General features: G+C 45.2%; 1 protein-coding gene and 1 non-coding gene across 2 annotated transcripts in view; one reads left to right on the top strand and one right to left on the bottom strand.

Moving 5' to 3' along the window:
* The window catches only part of LOC124772889 (brain-specific angiogenesis inhibitor 1-associated protein 2-like), a 579992-nt gene that overhangs the window by 253292 nt on the left and 308434 nt on the right, over positions 1–18266 (bottom strand). The window lies entirely within an intron of this gene.
* Trnas-cga lies at positions 14827–14901 on the top strand. The gene has a single exon. It is a non-coding gene; the product is annotated as a tRNA-Ser (tRNA).

The following is an 18266-nucleotide window of genomic DNA, read 5'->3' as shown; positions in this document are numbered from 1 at the left end:
GTACAAGCAATGATCACACACACGGCACAGCGGACACACCAGGAACCGCGGTGTTGGCCGTCGAATGGCGCTAGCTGCGCAGCATTTGTGCACCGCCGCCGACAGTGTTAGCCAGTTTGCCGTGGCATACGGAGCTCCATCGCAGTCTTTAACACTGGTAGCATGCCGCGACAGCGTGGACGTGAACCGTATGTGCAGTTGACGGACTTTGAGCGAGGGCGTATAGTGGGCATGCGGGAGGCCGGGTGGACGTACCGCCGAATTGCTCAACACGTGGGGCGTGAGGTCTCCACAGTACATCGATGTTGTCGCCAGTGGTCAGCGGAAGGTGCACGTGCCCGTCGACCTGGGACCGGACCGCAGCGACGCACGGATGCACGCTAAGACCGTAGGATTCTACGCAGTGCCGTAGGGGACCGCACCGCCACTTCCCAGCAAATTAGGGACACTGTTGCTCCTGGAGTATCGGCGAGGACCATTCGCAACTGTCTCCATGAAGCTGGGCTACGGTCCCGCACACCGTTAGGCCGTCTTCCGCTCACGCCCCAACATCGTGCAGCCCGCCTCCAGTGGTGTCGCGACAGGCGTGAATGGAGGGACGAATGGAGACGTGTCGTCTTCAGCGATGAGAGTCGCTTCTGCCTTGGTGCCAATGATGGTCGTATCCGTGTTTGGCGCCGTGCAGGTGAGCGTCACAATCAGGACTGCATACGACCGAGGCACACAGGGCCTACACCCGGCATCATGGTGTGGGGAGCGATCTCCTACACTGGCCGTACACCACTGGTGATCGTCGAGGGGACACTGAATAGTGCACGGTACATCCAAACCGTCATCGAACCCATCGTTCTACCATTCCTAGACCGGCAAGGGAACTTGCTGTTCCAACAGGACAATGCACGTCCGCATGTATCCCGTGCCACCCAACGTGCTCTAGAAGGTGTAAGTCAACTACCCTGGCCAGCAAGATCTCCGGATCTGTTCCCCACTGAGCATGTTTGGGACTGGATGAAGCGTCGTCTCACGCGGTCTGCACGTCCAGCACGAACGCTGGTCCAACTGAGGTGCCAGGTGGAAATGGCATGGCAAGCCGTTCCACAGGACTACATCCAGCATCTCTACGATCGTCTCCATGGGAGAATAGCAGCCTGCATTGCTGCGAAAGGTGGATATACACTGTACTAGTGCCGACATTGTGCATGCTCTGTTGCCTGTGTCTATGTGCCTGTGGTTCTGTCAGTGTGATCATGTGATGTATCTGACCCCAGGAATGTGTCAATAAAGTTTCCCCTTCCTGGGACAATGAATTCACGGTGTTCTTATTTCAATTCCCAGGAGTGTACAACACATTTTTTCTGAAGGCAGTTTGATTTTGTTCGGGATTCCAAAACACCGTATTATTCCCCATTCTCACCTCTGATGAGAAAGTCGGCTCGTTCCAACACTGCAGGAGCCACAGCTGTGTGCGACCGGCCGGCACGCGGGAGATCTGCCAGGTTTGTGCTGCCTTGTTGCGATGGTGACAGACGCCTCGCCCAACGACTCACCGTGCTTTTGTTCACTGCGATGTCTCGGTAGACCTCCTGCAGGCGCCTATGAATAACTGCGACGCTCTGGCTTTCCGTCAACAGAAACTGAATGACAGCGCTCTGCTTGGAACGTGCATCCGTTATGAGGCCATATCGGAGGATACATATGGAGCCGCCATCTGTCGGAACTTCGTGGAACTATAGGCGCTGAAGCGGGAATATTCCACTATGTTCCACAACGAATTGTGCATATTTTATACTGGAACAGACCGAAATAAAAAATGTGCTGCATTACTTATTGAACGCCTTTAGTTCACTGGGTTGGAATTCTCCATCAGACCTTTCATTTTTAATTGGGTTTCCGCCACACAAACAAGAGACTCACTCTACATAAAATACTTTTGTTCATTGATACTGCCTGTGACCACGACATGCGCTTCTGGCCATTAAAATTACTACACCAAGAAAAAATTCAGGTGATAAACGGGTATTCATTGGACAAATATATTATACTAAAACTTACATCTGATTACATTTTCACGCAATTTGGGTGCATAGATCCTGAGAAATCAGTACCCAGAACAGCCACATCTGGCCGTAATAACGGCCTTGATACACCTCGGTATTGGGTCAAACAGAGCTTTGATGGCGTGTACAGGTATAGCTGCCCCTGCAGGTTCAACACGATACCGCAGTTCATCAAGAGTAGTGACTGGCGTATTGTGACGAGCCAGTTGCTCGGCCACCATTGACCAGACGTTTTCAAGTGGTGAGAGATCTGGAGAATGTGCTGGCCAGGGCAGTAGTCGAACATTTTCTGTATCCAGAAAGGCCCGTACAGGACCTGCAACATGCGGCCGTGGATTATCCTGCTGAAATGTAGGGTTTCGCATGGACCGAATGACGGAGAGAGCCACGGGTCGTAAAACATCTGAAATGTAACGTCCACTGTTCAAAGTGACGTCAATGCGAACGAGAGGTGACCGAGACGTGTAACCAATGGCACCTCATACCATCACGCCGGGTGATAGGCCAGTATGGCGATAACGAATACATGCTTCCAATGTGCGTTCACCGCGATGTCGCAAACACGAATGCGATCATCATGATGTTGTAAACAGAACCTGGATTCATCCCAAAAAATGAGTTTTCCCATTCGTGCACCCAGGTTTGTCGTTGAGTACACGATCGAAGGCGCTCCTGTCTGTGATACAGCGTCAAGGGTAACCGCAGCCATGGTCTCCGAGCTGATAGTCCATGCTGCTGCAAACGTCGTCGAACTGTCCGTGCAGATAGTTGCTGCCTTGCAAACGTCCCCATGTGTTGACTGAGGGATCGAGACGCGGGTGGACGATCCGTTACAGCCATGCGGATAAGATGCCTGTCATCTCGACTGCTAGTGATACGAGGCCGTTGCGATCCAGCACGGCGTTCCGTATGACCCTCCTGAACCCACTGATTCTATATTCGACCTCGACCAACGCGAGCAGCAATGTCGCGATACGATACGATAAACCGCAATCGCGATAGGCTACAATCCGACCTTTATCAAAGTCGTGATGGTTCGCATTTTTCCTCCTTACACGAGGTATCACAACAACGCTTCACCAGGCAATGCCGGTCAACTGCTGTTTGTGTATGAGAAATCGGTTGGAAACTTGCCTCGTGTCAGCACGTTGTAGTTGTCGCCACCGGCGCCAATCTTGTGTGCAGTCTCTGAAAAGCTAATCATTTGCGTATCACAGCATCTTCTTCCTGTCGGCTAAATTTCGCGTCTGTAGCACGACATATTTGTGGTGTAGCAATTTTAATGGCGAGTATTGTAATTACTTTTATCACTCGTGGTCGTGCGGTAGCGTTCTCGCTTCCCGCGCCCGGGTTCCCGGGTTCGATTCCCGGCGGGGTCAGGGATTTTCTCTGCCTCGTGATGACTGGGTGTTGTGTGATGTCTTTAGGTTAGTTAGGTTTAAGTAGTTCTAAGGGGCCGATGACCATAGATGTTAAGTCCCATAGTGCTCAGAGCCATTTGAACCATTTTTTGCGATCGTCTGACGCGGAGATTGAAGCACAAAGCGTGGGAAACGATTACAAAATCAGCAATAAAATTACTAATGGAAAGAAATACGAAAACTATGGGCAGATCGATGAAGGCGATTATCCATATAAACATTTACGAACTTTACCCAACATGGCTATGACACTGAACTTCATCATTCAAGATTACCAACTCGGTTTAAAATACTTCATCTAACGAAATATGATGTTCGCATATTGAAAGACACTAATTCTTAGAGGCACACGAATAGGTTCAAGTTACGAGGCACAAATGCTGAAGTCACGTGGCTCTGTTCGGACACGGAAAATTTATCGTTAAGTTCGTTCATTTCGCAGTAAATGCGACGGAATTAAATCGCGAATAAAATCACGGGTATAGCCGACCGCGTAATTTAATTAACTGTATGATCCCCAAACAAAAATAGCCGTTAAGTCCGACCAACACAACTGAAGTCACACCAGTCCATGTTCCGGAGAACGAAAGCGTATTCGCAGGTCATCGGCGAACCATCGAGTAACTTAAAAAAGCGATATGTAACGGCCATTGTCGTGAAGACGCGTTCTTTTTCTTTCGACGGCGTGGGGTAGGACTGCCAACCAATTGTACGGACGGAAAGCACAGAATCTAAAAATAACTACTTTGCCAGACATCTTTGGCGAAACTCTAAAATGTTTGGAGTTCTATACGATAGAAAAGAAACGCTCTGCGCTACCACCGACATATTTAAAAACTCAGTCAGTCGTAAATTCACACTTACTGATACCATTTAGACGAGGGTGGAAACAACAAGGGAAAATGGGTTGCGAATGAAGAAAGAGGGCTAACGTAGAAGCCTTTCAACGTTTCGTTAACAACGTTAAAAGTTTTATATCAATGTACCAGAACGCCTTTAAAAATTATATTAAAATAATACTTAGTTCAATATTTCGGTCGATACAAGGGTTAAAAGTATTAACCATGCAACACAATTACATTGCCGCTCATCATTTGCCAAAAATCTCGATTCGAATCTTAAACCTCTTACGCAATTCATTCTCGATATTCGTATTCTTTACCGACACTATACATTCTCAAGAGGGTGTCGACCATTCCCAGTCTACAACTTCGTAACTGCATAATATAGCACACTTTAGCATCAATAAACTATTATTATGATGGCTCATTCACTGTTTATTGCTGCTGTCATAAAACGATAGCGGAGTTTAATTGTCCTGCAGTTGCTACATACAGGATATGTATGACACTGGCTTTCAGAGAACGTTGTTCAGTTTAAGAGTTATTACTTTGTGGTAAGAGCACCTCATCGTTTGTTTATTTATTTACTACATACATTACACACGTTTACACTGGCTGTTCAGTTTATTTAAGCGATATTACTTTGTAGCTCTAACGCCTCATATGTGTTGATTTATTTAGACACATAGGTAGGGGTAGGTTTCTAGTATGTTATATGAACGAGGTGTCCTTTTGAGGTACCCAGAGGAAAGGGAGCGAATCAGATGAAGGGCAGAGGCACAGAAGAAGAAGAAGAAGAAGAAGAAGACAATACGAGAAGACAGCGGAGGGGTTGGGGAGGTGGGGATAGAGTAATCACAAACTTCAGTTCTTCAACGGCAAAATTGTAGCCTAGTTTGCTTCCTCCCGTATCCATAAGACCGATATCGTAAGCGTTCGCAACTCTCTCTTTGCTCTGTCAATTTGCAGCCTTTCTCTCATTCAGCGAGCGAGGCAGTTAGAATACTAATTTATGGGTGGGCCAAAACGGTGAAGTAAGGCAGAGTACTCGCCACGAGAGGGAGTGCTGCAGTAGCAGTTTCGTTTCTTCTGCCCCGGCGGTGTGCAATCGCGAGAATCCATGCGTGATCGGAGCTTCCCTCGGTAATAAAAGCAAGCGAGCGGCCTTCTGCATCGCTAAACGTCAGACGGGCTCATTAATATTTCATAAACCCAGTCGCTAGAGCAGGCAAACAAGGAGGAAGATCCTGGCCGCGTACCAACGCTTTGCGAGGTGCGGCTAACATCCTTCGGCGTAGGAAGACAATAGGAGTCCACTGCTGTGCGTTCGGGACAGTTAGCTAATGCGAGGGCAATCGGCGGGATGCCTATATGCCAGGCATCCTCTTGCAGTTGTTGCACATTTTTCATCATATAGTAGTAGGGTCTGAATGATTCCTAAATGGTGTTTCAGATCGCTATTTGGAAATGTTTCTCTACGTAAAATGATATATTTTCTTCTCGAAGTGTGACAGTTGGGTCTAAGTACCATATTGGCCCGAATATAAGCCGCGCTAGAATATAATGGATAAAATGGCTCTGAGCACTATGGAACTTAACTTCTGAGGTCATCAGTCCCCTAGAACTTTGAACTACTTAAACCAAACTAATCTAAGGACACCACACATATCCATGCCCGAGGCAGGATTCGAACCTGCGACCGTAGCGATCGCGCGGTGGCAGACTGTAGCGCCTAGAACCAATCGGCCACCCATGCCGGCTAGAATATAATCTGCACCCGTAATTACAGTATACATAGAGACTAACGAGGGAAAGGCAATGGAGAAAAATTTACCTCTCATTAGGTCACGGTTAATCACACTCTTTATGTAATTACGTAGGCAAATCACACATGGATGCCACCATTCTACTCATTGTCTTCTACGATCTCACTGTTAGTGTTTTCGTCACTTTCCCCCGAAAGTCCGCAGTTCTCGCCAACATGCAATACACTGGAGATGCCTCGTTCCTTATTTTGAAAGACGAACACTTCACATAAGAGATAAATGCGATAAAAAAAATACACCAATTAGCCCGAATTCCGAAATTAGTTGGTGATACTCTTTCGGCGTTTTGGTTCGTTGGTATAGTTTATGTTTTACCTTTTAGTCAGAGGATAGCTGTACCTTTCCTGTCGTGAAAAGAAACTGTACAGTACCCACAACAATAGTCGTTACCCAACTGAAAATTCGAACATCGGTGAGGCTTACTTTGCCTCTCTCTCTCTCTCTCTCTCTCTCTCTCTCTCTCTCTCACACACACACACACACACACACACACACACACACAGTTTGATTCCTAAACACTAGCAACATTGCTACTCCATATCGAAATGGTGAACGAGTTCTATAGTTGAGGGCATCTATGACGCGCAAATATACCGACAGTTGTAAAGTCGCACAGATTAACTCACACCCTAATTTTTCGTGGTCGAATTTTTGGGAAAAAGTGCGTCCTATATTCAGCCCAATATAGGATATCTGTTGAACGTAGCTAACTGTGATGTGTACATGTACAGTTTTAATGTTGTGTTCCTACGTACTGGTATATACTCCGCAAGTCATTATATACTGTAATGCGTAGAACACATTGTAGCGCTTTTGTTGTCGTAGTAAATACTTGAGCGTGTTCAGCCCTCTGAAGGCTTGGAGGAAATTGTCACTCTTCGTGACGAGATTAATAAAGGGAAAAGCTGGAGAACGACTGGTGAAAATGTACTTCCAGCTCGGCAACTCCTTCCTGTAATTTCACAAATTATTCACAGATAACCTGTAAAGCTGCCTGTCACATTCATCTTAGCATCGGACCTCGTTAACGCAAAACTGATGTATCAGTTGCCGTGTGCATAAAATTACTGACGGAGGAGCTACAGACGTAACTGAGACATTGCAAACTGAATTAAGATTTGTATATTGTTACCATTAAAATGTTAAACATGAGGCATCTTTCACAATGTACGTATGGAGAACGATCCACTCTTCCGGACTACAAGTGGCTCCAACAACCTATCCACCGAAAATTGATACGTGAATTAGAGAAGTAAATAACTGTGAGAGAGCGACTAGCCTTTAGAGAAGAATACACGTAATAGTTAGAGGGAACCAATTAAGAAAAGATACACACATAACCAAGGAGTCATGAGATTTAGACAAGAAACGAGACGTCGAGCGCGTAGGTCCGGAACGAGGACGTGTTCCATCCTCGTCATATCGCGCTTATTGGAAAACTAGCTGACAAACACGGCACAGCCCGGATATTAATTTTGCCAATTTTCTATTAAAAACAAAAACAAAAAATGAATTGTGTTTGTTGTGTAATACTGAAAAAAAAATTCATTTCCATGTATTCGTGAAACTATCTTTGAAATTATGAAACAGTTTCTGTGATCTGATTGCACCTGCTTCGCGTCTGTACAACGAGGTTTTGTACACGTCTCTATGGCAACCCCTCTTCATAGCTCTGAAGAGGGCTATCGTTTACGCCCACAGCCTTTTACATTCGCAGTTGAAAGCTGTCAAAAGCTCTGCTAGGTGTCAAAGATTTCCTTGACTCAATTGTATGAGCGTCTCAGCAGTAAAGAATAAACGTATTAAAACTTTATGCAGGATGTAGCATTTTTTCACGTATCTCAGTGTTTATGATTTGATATCGGTTAAACCATGTCTCGTACAATGATATATTTCCGTAGGTACAATCAGCGGCATATGTGGATACTGCAGCAAAAATTATTGCAAATAGTCTTAATAGAAAATAAGTAACAAATTAAACGTCATGCGCAATGCGGCACTTTCCACGAAAGTGTTTATGACGTCATATCTCATGGTACGATGTTACACTTTCGTTGGTGCAGCAGGTTCGAATCCTGACTCGGGCATGGTATGTGATGTCCTTAGGTTAGTTAGGTTTAAGTAGTTCTAAGTTCTAGGGGACTGATGACCTCAGAAGTTAAGTCCCATAGTGCTCAGAGCCATTTTTCTGTTGGTGCATTTAGCGGCATAAGTGGATACTGCCTCCGAAATGTATTGTGAGTACAGGAAGTAGCACAGAACTAGTACATTTAAACATCATGCATGATGCAGCTGTTTTTCATACTTCTCCTTGTTCATGGCGTCATGTGTGCCGAACCACTATAGATAGGTGTTCCTCACCTCCACAGAGACTGTTGCCTGACAGTAAAGGATTTGTACAACAGTCTGGTTGAAATCGGTCCAGTGGTTTAAGAGAAGAAGTGGAAGAAACACAAACACACACACACACACACACACACACACACACACAAAGAAACTTGTATAGGCATATGTATAGGCATGTGTATTCGATCATAGAGATATGTAAACAGGCACAATACGGCGCTGCGGCCGGCAACGCATATATAAGACAACATGTGTCTGGCGTAGTCGTTCAATCGGTTACTGCTGCTACAATGGCAGGTTATCAAGGTTTAAGTGAGTTTGAACGTGGTGTTATAGTCGGCGCACGAGCGATGGGACACAGCATTCCCGAGCTAGTGATGAGGTGGAAATTTTCCCATACGACCATTTAGCGGGTGTACCGTGAATATCAAGATACCGGTAAAACATCAAACCCCCGGCATCGCTGAGGCCGGAAAGATATGCTGCAAGAAAGGGATCAACGACGACAGAAGGGAATCGTTCAAATTGACAGAAATGCAACCCTTTCGCAAATTGCTGCAAATTTCAATGCTGGGCCGCCGGCCGTGGTGGCCGAGCAGTTCCAGGCGCTACAGTCTGGAGCAACCCTTTCGCAAATTGCTGCAAATTTCAATGCTGGGCCGCCGGCCGTGGTGGCCGAGCAGTTCCAGGCGCTACAGTCTGGAAGCGCGTGACCGCTACGGTCGCAGGTTCGAATCCTGCCTCGGGCATGGATGTGTGTGATGTCCTTAGGTTAGTTAGGTTTGAGTAGTTCTAAGTTCTAGGGGACTGATGACCTCAGAAGTTAAGTCCCATAGTGCTCAGAGTCAATGCCATCAACAAGTGTTCAGCGTGGGAACCATTCAGCGAAACGTCATCGATATGGGCTTTCGGAGCCGAAGGTCCACATGTGTATCCTTAATGACTGCACGACACAACGCTTTACGCCACAGCCAACAAAGCTGTAAGTAAATCGTATTTGATTATATACAGGGAAGCCCAAAATGTAAATGAATTTCATTTCATACCACTGACGATGTTTTAAATGGCTGAAACGCTACACCTATCGTGAAGTAAATGCCCATTTTTAGTAGTTGCAAAGACGGATTTCAACGAAGTTTAATAGCCTGTTTTATCTGTGTAACAGGGTAAAGAGGGAGATGTACGCGGTGATGCCTCTGTGCATCTCGGGACGAGCATGATACCATGTGTCACATTTTTGTGTGAGCGCCAATGGGTGTTTGGACCCGCTAAGTGGCACCTGCGAGAGACGGGGCGGGCATTCCTGCACACAATGGCGAACGGCGCGTAGAGCGAGGTCGGCACCGCCCACGGAGCGAAAGGTCACAACCAGCCGGGAGCCGGGCGCCGTCGGTGCGGAACACTCAGCGTCGCACCGCGACCACCTGTGCATGGCAGTGCACGGTCTGCCGGCCCATACACCTCGTCAGAATCGGGAGAATCAGCCGAGACACATCGTCCAACCAGTAAACTCCGAAGAAGATCCGAATGTCTCTCTGCGCTCCTCCCCCATGAATTCACCATAGGTTGTAAAATATTCCTGCATCTCAAAAGCTCAGATAAACCTCCGAGATCTTCGTCAGATGTTCATTGGCGTGGTGGCAACAAGTTAGACGCTTAAAGGTACCGCTCTGTACCATTGTCTCTTCATCGGAGGGTTCGTGGCTTCGCGCGATGTCTCCGTGGGCCGGAACCCTTGCGCTCTTGTAGACCGAGACTAATTATGCCAAGTATTGTTCCAAGGCTTTCCGCAGATTAAAACTGTGTGCTGCACCAAGACTCGAACCTGGGACCTTTTCCTTTGCCTTTCGCGAGCTATCCAAGTACGTAATTCTTTCACGAAAGAAGATGAAGTAAATATTCCAGAATTCTAAACCAGAACAGCTGTTAGCATGAGTGACATAAAAGAAGATATGTCAGGTGTTGCGAAACAACTCAAATCACTTAAGAAGAACAAGTCTTCCGGTCCAGACGGTATACCAATCAGGTTCTAACGCCTTTCTTAGCAATCACATACAACCGCTCACTTGACGAAAGGTCTGTTCCTAAAGACTCGAAAGTACCACAGGCCAAACCAATATTCAACAAATGAAATAGGAGTAACCCATTGAATTACAGACTCATATGACTGACCTCAATTTTCAGTAGGATTTTGGAGCATGTTCTGTACTCGAACATTATGAATCACCTCGAAGAAAATGGCTTATTGATACATAACCAACACGGATTCAGAAAATATCGTTCTTGTGCAGCACAGCTAGCTCTTTATTCCCATGAAGTAATGAGTGCTGTCGACAAGGGATCTCAGATAGATTCCATGTTCCGAGATTTCCAGAAGGCTTTTGATACCGTTCCTCACAAACGACTATTAATCAAATTGCGTGAATATGGAGTATCGTCTCATTTGTGTGACTGGATTCGTGATTTACTCTCAGAGAGGTCATAGTTGGTAGTGATAGACAGTAAATCCTCGAGTAGAACGGAAGTGGTATCTGGCGTTCCGCAAGGTAGTGTCATAGGCCCTCTGCTGTTCCTGATTTACATAAATGATCAAGGTGATCTTAGATTCTTTGCAGATGATGCTGTAATTTACAGTGTAGTAAAATCATCAGACGATCAATTCCAATTACAAAATGGTCTAGAGAGAATTTCTGTATGGTGCGAAAAGTGGCAATTGGCACTAAACAAAGAAAAGTGCGAGGTCATCCACATGGGTACTATAAGAAATATGATAAATTTTGGGTATACGATAAATCGCACAAATCCAAGGGCTGTCAATTCTACTAAATACCTAGGAATTACAATTCCGAGAAACTTAAATTGAAAAGGCCACATGGATAATATTGTGGGGAAGGCGAAACAAAGACTGTGCTTTGTTGGCAGAACACTTAGAAGATGCGACAAACCCACTAAAGAAAGAGCCTACATTACACTTGTCCGTCCTCTGCTGGAATATTGCTGCGCGGTGTGGGATCCTTACCAGGTAGGATTGATGGAGGACATCGAAAAAGTGCAAAGAAGGGCAGCTCGTTTCGTGTTATCGCGCAATAGGGGTGAGAGTGTCACTGATATGATACGCGAGTTGGGGTGGCAGTCACTGAAACAAAGGCGGTTTTCTTTGCTGCGAGATCTATTTACGAAATATCAATCACCAACTTTCTCTTCCGAATGCGAAAATACTTTGTTGACACCCACCTACGTAGGTAGAAATGATCATCATAATAAAATAAGAGAAATCAGAGCTCGAACGGAAAGATTTGTGTGTTCCTTTTTACCACGCGCCATTCGAGAGTGGCATGGTAGAGAAGTAGTACGAAAATGGTTCGATGAACCTTCCGCCAGGCACTAAAGTGTGAATTGTAGAGTAACCACGCAGATGTAGATGTAGAATTTCCACCAGTACCTCACCTCCTACCTTCTTATTTATAAATGTTGTTCAGCAGTCAAAGACGAATTTACATGATTGCCTTACTAAGAGTCATCAGCTTTGTTTTATCCTCCGATACGAGAGTAAATTGGTCAGCGAACCAAAATGCTTAGGATCACGCTGATCGTCGTAGAAGGAAAATATTTTATTTTACTGCTGAGGCTTGGCTCACATTAATGGTGCCATGCCTGCTTTAGACTTGTTGTCGGATGTTCTGATTGCGTTACCATGAAATTCTTTAACTCTGGTCTCTCTTGGTCTGCAGAACTGTCTAGTTACTACGTAAAAAATTCAAAAGCTCTAATGATTAGGAGCTACCCGCGAGGGTAGCCGAGCGCGCTAACACGCTGCTTCCTGGACTCGGGTAGGCACGCCGGCGCCGGATCGAATCCGCCCGGCGAATTAACGACGAGGGCCGGTGTGCCGGCCAGCCTGGAGTTCGTTTTTAGGCTGTTTTCCACATCCCTCTAGGTGAATACCGTTCTGGTCCCCACGTTCCGCCTCAGTTACACGCGTCACAGACAGCACGTCCTCACTATATCACGATTTACATTAGATACAGATAGTTGGGGTACTGATTTCGTCCGGGGGGGGGGGGGGGGGGGGGTACGGGATGGTGGCAGGAAGGACATCCAGCCATCCATAACGCTAACATTGCCAAATCCGTTGTAACCACGCCGACCCTGCTATCGCTTTAGGACTGCGGCGTAAGCGAAAGAAGGAAATAAATTATTAGAAGCTGAAATCAGTCTTGACACTATTTATGTGACTTGAAATTGAGTAACTGAATAAACGATTTTCAGTTATTACTATCCTGTAGGCAACTATTCAGAAAGATTTCTAGATCCGACCACCGGAATGGGAAACCTACACCGGTAGGTCAATAAATTGCACCAAGCAGGTTCCTGGAAATTTCTACTGGGTTCTCCACAACGACTAAAGGAGGTAATAGTTCAAAGTCGATAGGTCAAAAGTAATACCAAAATATACCTAACTTCAATTGTTCACGGTATCAAATGTAATTTAGAGGCTGTAATAAAACCTCGCCAAGTCTGGCCCGTTTATCAAACGCCGCTTAACTACTTGATAGCGACACACTCTGTCTGACGAGGTCGCGCATACTTGCTACAAACATTCTACGTCTACACACTGGGATTTATGAGTTTTTGCTTTTTTATAGGTTTTCTCCTCAGTTTTTTTTCTTTTCCACTCAAGTTCATAAACTAACTACACAGTTATTTAAAAGACTATTGTACATCACCTTTGCCACAGGGACACAGAGCACCCCTGCTACCGCTGTTGTGAAACAAATCAGTTTGAAGATTAAAACACGGAGACATTTACATTTATTGTGATATCATTAATACAAATATAAATCTCAGGGCTGATTTGACTGAAAATAGACACGAATGATTTGCTAGGCAATAAGGTTAGCCAGCCGTTGTGGCCGAGCGGTTCTAGGCGCTTCAGTCCGGAACCGTGCTGCTGCTACGGTCTCAGGTTCGAATCCTGCCTCGGGCACGGATGTGTGTGATATCCTTAGGTTAGTTAGGTTTAAGTAGTTCTAAGTCTAGGGGACTGATGACCTCAGATGTTAAGTCCCATAGTGCTTAGAGCCATTTGGACCAAGAAGGTTGGGTGGAATGGGGAGAGCAATTAGTAGTTTCATCTCACCACCTCAGAGTCAGTTTTGCATGAAGGTACGTGCAGCAGATGCAAAGTCGGCGCAATGTGTTTATCCTCCTTCATTCTTTGTGTGCCGACTCACTGACAGCCGGCAGCCTCCATCGTCCATTTTCCATGACTTTGTACCGACGACCTGGAAGTCTTAACCCATTCCTTCTTTCTTGACTGTCGACGTAATCCCCTCCGGCATAGCGTGCTCGGCGCCCAATGCAGTGCTCAAGTGCTTGTGCCCCTGAGGACTGGCTTTTCCGAAAAGTATTTGACATGGTACGGCACTGCAGGATGTTAACGGCAATACAAACATACGGAGTAGGTTTCCAGATACGGGAGTCGCTCGAAGATTTAACTAATAGAACCCAATACGGTGTCTTCAACGAGTGTTCATCAGAGGTAAGGGTATCGTCAGGAGTCCCCCAGAGAAGTGTGATAGGGCAGCTACTATTCTTTGTATACATAAATGGTCTGATGCACAGGATGAGCAGCTGTTTACGGATGATGCGTTGGTGTACGGGAAGGTGCCCTCGTTGACTCACTGTAGGAGGATACAGGATGACGTAGACAGAATTTCTAGTTGGTCTAAAGTGTGACAACGTTCTCTAAATATAGGAAAAACGTAAGTGAATGCAGGTTAGTAGGGAAAACAGTCCAGTAATGTTCGAATACAATATTAGATATGAGTTCAGAATGAGATTTTCACTCTGCAGCGGAGTGTGCTTGGGTAGCTCAGTTGGGCCGGCACGGTAGCTCAGCGTGTTCGGTCAGAGGGTTGGCTGCCCTCTGTAATAAAAAAACTGAGTGAATGGATCAATAACGAACTTCAATGGGCGTCAGGTGACGTCCGCTACGAACAACTGAAACGAACCATAAAGAACAAAATGAGATTTAAAAAAAAAAAAATTGGTGGAGCACTTGCCCGCGAAAGCCAAAGGTCCCGAGTTCGAGTCTCGGTCCGGCACACAGTTTTAATCTGCCAGGAAGTTTCATATCAGCGCACACTCCGCTGCAGAGTGAAAATCTCATTCTGGAAACATCCCCTAGGCTGTGGCTAAGCCATGTCTCCGCAATATCCTTTCTTTCAGGAGTGCTAGTTCTGTAAGGTTCGCAGGAGAGCTTCTGTAAAGTTTGGAAGGTAGGAGACGAGGTACTGGAAGATGTGAAGCTGTGAGGACGGGGCGTGAGACGTGCTTGGGTAGCTCAGTTGGTAGAGCACTTGCCCGCGAAAGGCAAAGGTCCCGAGTTCGAGTCTCGGTCCGGCATACAGTTTTAATCTGCCAGGAAGTTCTAGTAATGAGCTGCTTTACACAGCCACGTCGATTAAAAACCTAGGCGTAACGTTACAATGCGATATGACATGGGACGAGCACGTAAGGAAGGTAGTAGTAAAAGTCGAATGGGCAGTTTTGGTTTATTGGGAGGATTTTAGGAAAGTTCTCTGTAAAGAAAGCCGCGTGTAGAACATTAGTGCGACCCATTGCCGAGTACTTCTCAAGTGTCTGGGATCCCTACCAGGCTGGATTAAAGGGAGTGTGACGCTGTCCAGAAGCAGGCTGCCAGATTTGTTACCGGTAACTTCGATCAAGTGCAAGTCTTACTCAGGAATTCACAGGAGACTCCCTGGAAGGAAGGCGACGTTCTTTTCGCGAACTGGCATTCGAAGCTGACTGCAACACGATTCTACTCCCGCCAAAGTACATTTCGCCTAATAACCGCAAAGATTCGATAACAGTAATTAGGGCTCGTATAGGGACATACAGGGTGTCATTTTCCAGCACTTTATTTATGAATGGGACAGAGAGGGAAATATTTAGCAGCGGTACAACATACCATCCGTCATGCACTGTACGGTAGCTTATGGAGAATGTATGTAGATTTAGATATTGTCTGGAATAATTATCATGCAGAAGCAGAATTAGTGTGGCGGAGGTTGACATCAGACAAGGATGTGCAACACGATGCTTAAAGATCCAAGTACAGTACTGCAAGGGAGCCCATTCAAAACAAAATGAAAACGAATATGTCATGCAGTGATGATAACCATCAGAATGGAAGTAGGATTCAAAGACAAAGTCAACAGTTGGTTTGTGTTCTTCCCGAATTCACTGTCTTCTTTTTATTCTTATATTCTCTATGCTGTTCATTTTTGGAACACAACGTACGGCCAGCTTAGAGACAGAAGTGATGACACTTTCTGGATGACTTGGCAATCATTTTGCAGGACAATGCTCAAGCACGTACAGTGCAAGCTATTACTGATATGTTTGAATGTTGGGGCTGCTAAGTGCTATACCACCAACTTCACTCCCCAGACTTAAGCCCTCGTCACTTCAACTCGATTTCTAAACTGAAGGAAACACTTCACGCCTTTCGCTTCAGAACTGCTACAAATCCGTCGGGCAATAGAACGCGCTGCTCGAACTGTCAAAACAACTGGTACTGCTAAGAGTATCCTACAACATCCACATCGCTGCAACGGGTTATACACAATGCTGGTGACTACTTTGAGGGTCAGTAAAACTTTGAAACACGTATCTATTCGCTAAATCCCAGGTTAGAATCCGGCCTCGAGCATGGATGTGTGTGATGTTCTTAGGTTAGTTAGGTTTAAGTAGTTCTATGTTCTAGGGGACTGATGACCACAGATGTTAAGTGCCATAGTGCTCAGAGCCATTCCAACCATTTTGAACGTATCTATTTTTTATAAATATTTGCCAGTATTAAAGTTCTAACCCTCGTAGTTTAGTTGCCTGAATTATTTTATCAATTTGCTGTTATAGACAAGAATATCTAACAGGAAATATTACGCTGCCGTAATTGCGATCGTCTTCCACAAATTACATGAAGATCTTCGCGATCAGCAGTAGTTTATCTGCGTTCGAAGCAGTCACAGTTCCTTGGGGCGTTACTGCGTTCTTAGTTAGAAACGGAATGTTTCACAGGACAGAGACTATGGACTGCTTCTTGTGAGGATCTCGTGAGCTTTCACGGCGCAGCATTAAATTACTACGGCTCTGCCGCGAACCTAGAGTCCTCCGCTGCTTTGAGGGTACTCGGTAGAGCCATAATGTCGGGGAATAATCTCTCCGATATCGGAAAAGTATAACTCAGAAGCTAAGCGCCTTCTGGATTAACGTCCGTCGTAATTCCAGTCCAAGACTCACCGGCGTGCCCGCGAAAGTACCGCTGAAGTGATGTGTAATTACAGAAATGACGAACAGAGTTCTTGGATCTGAGGAAAATTTTCTGGAGATCTTCCCTTTCAAATCCAGGAGAACAAGCAATAAATGTTAATAAGTTGAGTTTAAATCTCTCCTCGCACTCTGTCTATTACAAGCGCCTTCTGTGGTATTGAGCGAGCTCTTCCGTGAACATTCTTGTTCAATAAAGAATTCGGAGAATGCTCAAGATGGCCAACGTCTCATTTTGCGAGGTGCTTCAGAGTGGCGCAGTCTACCTACAAATATTTGACTTCACCTTCAGAATAAATTCTTAGTGTCGTTGGCTCTGAGGATGGAAAATAAAATTAAAAAAGAGTCGACGACGAAGTCCATAAACCGGCACAGTCGTAGTTACATCTGGTATAAAGTAATGAGCGATTTTCTGAAGAACAACACTAGAGTAAGTAAAAAGAATTCATTTTTATACCAATCATTGACACTTTTGCTTATAGAACTGATCTCATGAGACAAAATTTTATGCGGAGGCTATACAAACGACGCTGACAACGTTTAATGTGTTGGGAGGATAGTAATCGTATCATTCTGAAAGAGGGAAACTATAACCGGAAAAGCGATACCTATTTTCGCAACACTGCTTAGCCCTCATGGACGCGATGTAGTGGATGTGTTGGACATGAAAGATAAATTCCACGAGTTTCGAGAACGACCTTTCATGTTGATGCATTTCACGATGTCGTTATACGTCTTCCAGTACTCTTTTACTGTCTTGTTATTTTTGCTATGGCAAGGTATGACGTACGCTAGAAATTCCATTTGTAGTGAACGTACGTTAGTAAATAATAATCTGTCAGGAAAAATTTGTGAAAAGATACATGCGGAAATCAATTGTGTGGAATCTCAAAAGAAAATTCTTGTCCGTAAGGGTTTGATCGCGTTTATATTGTGTAGGTGAAATGTTTGCTATGCGCGAATACGCCGTTTGTGATGTACTTTGCTTGAGTTGTAGTATTAGTATTCTAGCTTTGCCGAAGTGCTTTCTAAAATTTGCCTTTCCAAATCAACAGTTGGTGCATTAATTTTTCTACGAAAATGGACTATGCTTCGTAATCGATTTTGTTTTTCGAAATCGCTTGTAGGATACCTGGAATATTTTATCTCCTCAAAATATCGTGTTGGAAAATCGATCCGTGTACATGCAGCGAGACGATTGCTATAGTCCATATGATGTATACAAATCAGCGGTTGTGTGGACTGAATAATTCATCTGACTGCCGCACTACGGCTCACAACGTTCCAGTATGTGTGACAGAACTTAATAATTCATTCGGTGACCTACTTTAGTATGCCAAATAGCTACGTGCTTGACAAGAGTACACGAAAAGCAACGAGAAGCATATCAGGCCCTGAATTGAATCTGTAGAAACTGTAACAAGTAATCTGAGTTCA

The sequence above is a fragment of the Schistocerca piceifrons genome, chromosome 2 (genome assembly GCF_021461385.2).
Source record: "Schistocerca piceifrons isolate TAMUIC-IGC-003096 chromosome 2, iqSchPice1.1, whole genome shotgun sequence".
Lineage (NCBI taxonomy): Eukaryota > Metazoa > Arthropoda > Insecta > Orthoptera > Acrididae > Schistocerca > Schistocerca piceifrons.
Note: the sequence above shows the minus strand (reverse complement) of the source record. Positions and strands in the feature narration are given on the sequence as shown.